Source organism: Orycteropus afer, unplaced genomic scaffold, assembly GCF_000298275.1.
Source record: "Orycteropus afer afer isolate SDZICR_OR568_19922 unplaced genomic scaffold, OryAfe1.0 scaffold00109, whole genome shotgun sequence".
NCBI classification, from domain to species: domain Eukaryota; kingdom Metazoa; phylum Chordata; class Mammalia; order Tubulidentata; family Orycteropodidae; genus Orycteropus; species Orycteropus afer.
This window is the reverse complement of record NW_006921696.1, coordinates 3,580,859-3,587,220: the sequence shown is the minus strand read 5'-3', so window position 1 is coordinate 3,587,220 and position 6,362 is coordinate 3,580,859. Positions and strand designations below refer to the sequence as shown.

The window sequence follows — 6,362 nt, the reverse complement described above, 5'->3', positions numbered from 1 at the left end:
AGTGGCCAGTGGGTTTGAACCGCCAGCCTTCTGGTTAGCAGTCAAATGCCTTATGCTACCAGAGCTCCCTTTTATATATGCTACCAGAGCTCCCATATATATGGGAGCTCTGGTAGCATAGTGCCTAAGGCACTTGACTGCTAACCAGAAAGCTGGTGGTTCAAACCCACCAGCCACTCCTCAAAAAGAAGATGGGGCAATCTACTTCTGTAGTGATACTGCCTCGGAAACCCAAGGAGGGATCGCTATGAGTAGGGTCCAACTCGATGGCACATAACCACAACAACAACTATTATTGTGAAGTTGTCTGTTTTTCTTTTCAGTTCTGTTAAAGTTTGGTTTATGTATTTTTGGGTGCTTTCACTGGGTATATAGATTTTATTTTAGTTATGTCCTCTTGTTATCTTAACATTTTCCTCATTTTATAATGCCCTTCCATGTCTCTTTTGCTGGTTTTGCCTTAAAGTCTGTTTTAACAGAAATTAATATTACCACTCTTACTCTTTTTTGGTTGTTATTTGCTTGAAATATATTTTTCCATTATTTTATTTTCAGCTTATTTTTGTGTTTAAGGTGTGTCTCTTATAAACAGCATATTGATGGGTTATATATCCTCATCCATTCTGCTATTCACTGTCTCTTAACTGGTGCATTTAATCCTTTTACATTCATTGTAATTATTAAAGGTGTGAATTTACTGCTTTCATTTTGCTGTGTGGTTTATTTGTTTTGTTCTTATGGTACTAATTATTTCTTTGTTATATGTATTTTTCTGTGCTGAATTCATTTTGTTACTGGACTTTCTTATCATTTCTTTTGTTGCTATTGTTTTAGTGTTTACTGAAATGTTATGATTTTCTTATTTCTCAATTTGGTGAGACAGTTTATTAATTTTCTTTGAGGTGGCCCTGTAATTTATTATTATCTTCCCAAGTTTAAAACAAAAGATGATCTTTATATCATCTCTATTTGCTCTCTGGAATATCTGTAACTACACTTTTTATTACCTCTTTTTGTAGTCGTCATTGTTTACAAATTGACGTTCCTTACTTTCATTGTTATAGGTTTATCTTATTTTTGATACTTGTGTATTGGGGTTTGGAAGGAAGATTGGGCAATCTACTTCCATAGTGATACTGCCTCAGAAACCCAAGGAGGGGTTGCTATGAGTCAGATCCAACTCCATGTTTGGTTTTGGTTTTTTTGGTATTGGGGTTGATTTCTGGGTGATGTTTTCATGGATCTTAATCTCAGGTTATGGTCTGCCATTGTTGGTTCTCTGTCCAAAGGACTCCCTTTAGTATTTCATGTAAGGTTGTTCTGATTTTTTCACATTCCCTTAATTTCTGTTTATCTGGAAATATCTTAATTTTGCCATTGTATTTGAGGGACAGTTTTACTGGATGTATAATTCTTGGTTGGCAGTATTTCTTTCAGAATTTTATATATGTCATCTCATTGCCTCCTTGTCTACATGTTTTCTGCCAAGAAATCAGAGCTTAGACTTAATGGTTCTCCTTTGCAGGTAACTTTTCGTTTTTCCTGAGCTGCTTTCAGGATTCTTTCTTTGTGTTGGGTTTAGAAAGTTTTATTATAATATGTCTTGGTGATTTTCTTCTGGAGTCTATCCTATTTGGGGCTGATTGAGCTTCTTGAATGCATATCTTCTCATTTTTCATGAATTAAGGAAGTTTTCTTCCAACAACTCTTCAACAATGCTTTTTTGTTTGTTGATTTGTTTTTGACTGTTCCTGTTCTGGAATTCCAATCACATGTATGTATTCCTCTTGATGGTGTTCCACTTAGTTATTAAGCTTTATTCTTTTTTTTTTTTTTTTTCAATCTTTTTATTTCTGAAATTTTAGTATTAAATCTTCTGGGTTTCTATTTAATATTTTTGTATGGTTTCTAATGTTCTCTTTATTTTTTCAACTTGTTTTTATATTGTTTGCCTGAAGTCTTCTAAGGTTTTGTCTGTGTTTTCCTTGATTTTTGTCTGATTTTCATGGTGTGGCTTTTGTTTTTCTTGATCTCTTTCTTAATTTGTTGAAGTGTCCTAAGTATAATTCTTTTCAATTCTTTATCAGGTAGTTCCAATGCCATTTCTTCCTGCAGATTTTCTGGACCAGTATTTTGGTTACTTGCTTGAACCATCTCTTCCTGTTATTATTTGTGTGTGTGTGTTTTAAAGTTATTTGTTGTCTGTGAGACATTGTGGTATATTGTGTTAATTTTGATTTTATGTTGGTTTGCTTCACCTTATTATTTTTTTGTTTGTTTGTTTTGTTTTGTTTTAATATATCTGGGTAACAGGGAGTGCATATTACTTTGGTTGCTTGTTTGGCAGCATCAGGACACTCACCAACTATCTCTGGTTGAATTCTGTATCAGGTGGGATATTGGGCACATAGAGCTGTATAGGGCAGGCTAGGTGGGTGTTGGCCACTGTCTGCTATTGATGCATTGTTTAAGGAGAGGGCAGTAGCACTTGCCCAGGGGTTAGGGTGGCAGAGGTGGTATGGGTGGGTAGTGTTGCTGGCTCCCTACTGATGTGAGGAGAATATAAGGGTTAGGGAGAGTAAGAAAAATTAAAACAAAAAAAGAAAAAAAAAAAAAAAAGCCAGTGAGCTGAGGGAAGAAGTAAGAAAGGAAAATAAAGTGGTACAATACTGGTGCACAAACTAGCTGCCAAACACACTGTGGAAGAGCCACAGCACTTGCTCTGCAAGCTGCTAAATGCGAAGGGGATAAGTGAAAGAAACAAAAAAAAAAAAAAAAAAGGAAAAAGAAAACAAGGGGTGGGGGAGAAGGAAGAACTAATATGAAATAAAGAGAGAAAAAAAAAAAAGCAGCACAGTATTGGCTCAGTATTAGTTGCCACACATAACTGCAGAAGGAATGTAGTGCCTGCCCTGCAGAAGTGCACACCACTGACCTCAGAGGGTCAGGGATGGGTGCTGCTGATCATAGAGGTGCAAAAGGGCAGGCCATTCCCTCCATGGGATTGTGTACCTCCTCTCGCAAAGGCAGCATTGCCAACTGTGGAGTAGCAGAGGTGGGTGGCCAACTGTGGAGATAGCAGAGGTGGTTGTCTAGTCTGCAGGATCAAAAAAAAAGAGGAGGAAACAATGGAAAAATTGGGAGAAGAAAAGAACTAAGAAGAAATTAAAGAAAAGAAAAATAAGCAACACATTGGAGGGGGTTGATCAGCCACCAAGTGGGTGGGGGTGGAGAGGGCTGTGCCTCTGCTCACTGGGAGATTATACAGGGGAAGGGGGTGATCACACCTCTCTGGTTGCTTATCACCAGTGTGAGTCCCAGTGTGGTTCTGGGCAAGCGAAGCCAGTTATCTGGTTCCTGCCCCAATCAGAACACTGCTTTCAATAATTCATAATGGTTGTGTTGTGCCAGGCTAGTAGGAAATTTATCACTCCATATGCCTCCTTTTACACTCAGTCTCTTCCTCTAATCAGTATGTGATCTACTTTTTTATCCTTTCCTTTGAAGCTCTGTGTTCTAGGATTGTCATCTGTATCTGTTTCACTTGGTTTCACTAGGTCTTTGTTGTAGAGGATCTGGGTAGTATATCTGCCTAGTCCGTCATCTTGGTTAAAAGCCTCAGGGTTTATTTTTAAGACAAAATCAATTCTTCTTTTCAACTAAAGCTGCATTTAGAAGTCACAACATCAAATGTATTACATGGTCTCAGACCCATGTTTCATCTAGTTTAGGATTATATCCTAACAAAAGCACCAAGAGACATTTAATGGGAAAGCAGAATTGTTCTCTCTTATGTTACCTCATGAAACAAGTCACAGTGATACCAGATTTATCTTAAAGCTTTCATTAATTATAATATATAAATGACAATCTAAAACCAACATTTGGAGTTAGAAATTTTGCTAACTTAAATACATATTTCATTTACATTAATACTTTCAAGTCTACCGCTTTAAAGATTCTGGGATATGGTAAACAGATCTGTAGCTATGTTAACAACAGTTTTGTAGACAAACACAAAGCAGTTTTGTAGACAAATACTTGCAGGTTTTGTATTTCAAGGGTCAATAAATAGAATGGTAGAAAGATGTGACTTTGGAATCAGGTAGACTTGGGTGTTAATCACAGCAGACTTCTAAATAAATTGTGACATTTGATAGCTAATTATTCTAGTCCCGAGATTCTTCACCTGTAAAAATAAACAAATACCTGTTTTTCAAGTTATTTGTAACTACTGAGTGAAATGATATAGAAGAAGCACCCTGTGCAGTGCCTGGACATAGTATACTATCAACAAACACCAACTTCTTTCCCTCATTTTTCTTCAGCATGTGAGTCTCAGTCTTCTGCCTGTGCCTGTGAACAGGCCCTCTCAGCAAGCCCACTTAAATTTGATAACAAAGCAACATATTATGGAACATTCATAAGAAATTTCTTTGTTTCAAAAGTTGTGCTCAAAAAATAAATTCTGTGTGTATATTACTTTATGTTTTCTCACTTGACACATGGAAGAGATGTGTTGCACAAATATATTCTATCAAGTCCATATTAAATCTTATTTTGAGGAGTAATCCCTTAAAACTCATAGCCTCTGCCAAGTTTAAAATCTTCGGTCAGTTTGATAGATAGCTAATGCATATACTGATTCTAAGACAACACACAAGACCTTAGTGAGAATCAGAGAGGACCCCTGTTAGCACCTACATGCCAGTTTGAGGGACAAAATTAAATAACATATGTGAAAATAATGGATAAATAAAGGCTTATACAAGTGTCTGATAAATCCTAATTAAAATGCTTAGAATAAATTTATTGTCTGATTTATGCAACTGGATTTTCCTCATAATCCGTTATTAAAACAAATTGAAGATGTATATAGAAATTAATATGTCTGTTTTTTTATAGCTACATGAAGATTTTAAGGTTTCCTATTAAAAATAGCTTCTTAAAACATTTCAGTATATGTAACATAGAAGTTTTATAATTCTAATCTTTTAAAATGTGTTCTGCACAGTCCATCTGTGTGAGCTTGTTTTCCATGTTCCCATGTTCTCAGAAAGAGTGCCAGCAAGGGCTGTCATTGAGACGGAGGTTCAGATCACAGTGCCCACACACAGGCTAGTGACAGGACTTGGATAATTCAAGCCATTTGCTCTTTCTGCTTCAGTTTCAGTTCTGCATCCACATACAAGTTAGACATGGCTGCTTGAATGATCTTCCTCAAATACTGCTTGAATTCCCCACTTAAGACTCTGTGGAAGCCAGTTTCTTGCTTTTTATCTCCTTGCCTTTGAAAGTCATTCGAATGTCTTTAAAATGTTGCCCAGAATTAACAAATTCTTTACCAGGAGACTTGCAATGATTTGCCTATTTCACTTCTACCAAGAAGCCTCAGCAATGCTTCTCAGTTCAGACCATGAGAGTTGAGACAATCAAGTTTTTCAGAAGTGAGCCACATGATCAGAAATTCAGATGTGTGCAGGTTACACAAATTTCCTTTGGAAACATTAATAACAGCCTATTCACTGTTTGAAAATTAGCTTGATGGTAGGGAGAGGAAGAGGCAAAAAATTGGGTGGGTCGGAACAAATAATCCTATAGGATGTCAGCACAAGAAGCATTGAGCAGCCAAAGAGCCCCAAATGGTCATCCAGGCAAAGTAGAATAAATAATGGCATTATTCTTCAGGAGCTGAGTGATACCTTCAAAAGAATATGTTTTGAACCCACCCTGAGATACTACAGAGAAAAGTCTGGTGATCTGCTTTGGTTACAATTAAACCTCAGGGTCACAACCATGACCTTGAGACCAGACCTAGATGGGGCCTGGCTACCATTACTGAGTAGTCTGAAAGGAATCACAATAGAAGTTCCTGGACTGAGTGGTAGAAAAATGTGGAACAAAACTAAAAAAAAATCATCAAAAAAGACAGTGCTTACTGGTCTGATAGAAACTGGTAGAACCCCAAGACTGTGACCCTTAGATACCCTTCAGGCCTAGAACTGAACCCATCCCCATGGCTTAACCTTCAGCCAAACAATAGACAAGACTATGAGGTGAACAGTAACACCAGAGAGGTCCACACTCATTAGAACAATCAACCATATGAGATCAAAAGGCCAGCATTTGCCCAGGGATAAAGCTCAGAAGGCAGAAAGGAATAGGAAAAAAAGATTAATGGAAACACCAAACAGGGAGAAAGTAGAAGTACTGTTACATTGTGGGGATTGCCATCAGTGGCATGACACAAAATGTGTAGGAATTGTTGAATGGGAAACCCATTTGCTCTGTAATTGCTCAAATTACAATAAAAAGTTTTTTGAAAAAAAGACTTGTTGCTGTTGTTGTTGTTATGTGCCATC

General features: G+C 37.0%; 1 protein-coding gene across 1 annotated transcript in view; it reads left to right on the top strand.

Annotated features, from left to right (window-relative positions):
- Positions 1-6,362, top strand: part of LEKR1 (leucine, glutamate and lysine rich 1) — a 332,736-nt gene that overhangs the window by 198,679 nt on the left and 127,695 nt on the right. The window lies entirely within an intron of this gene.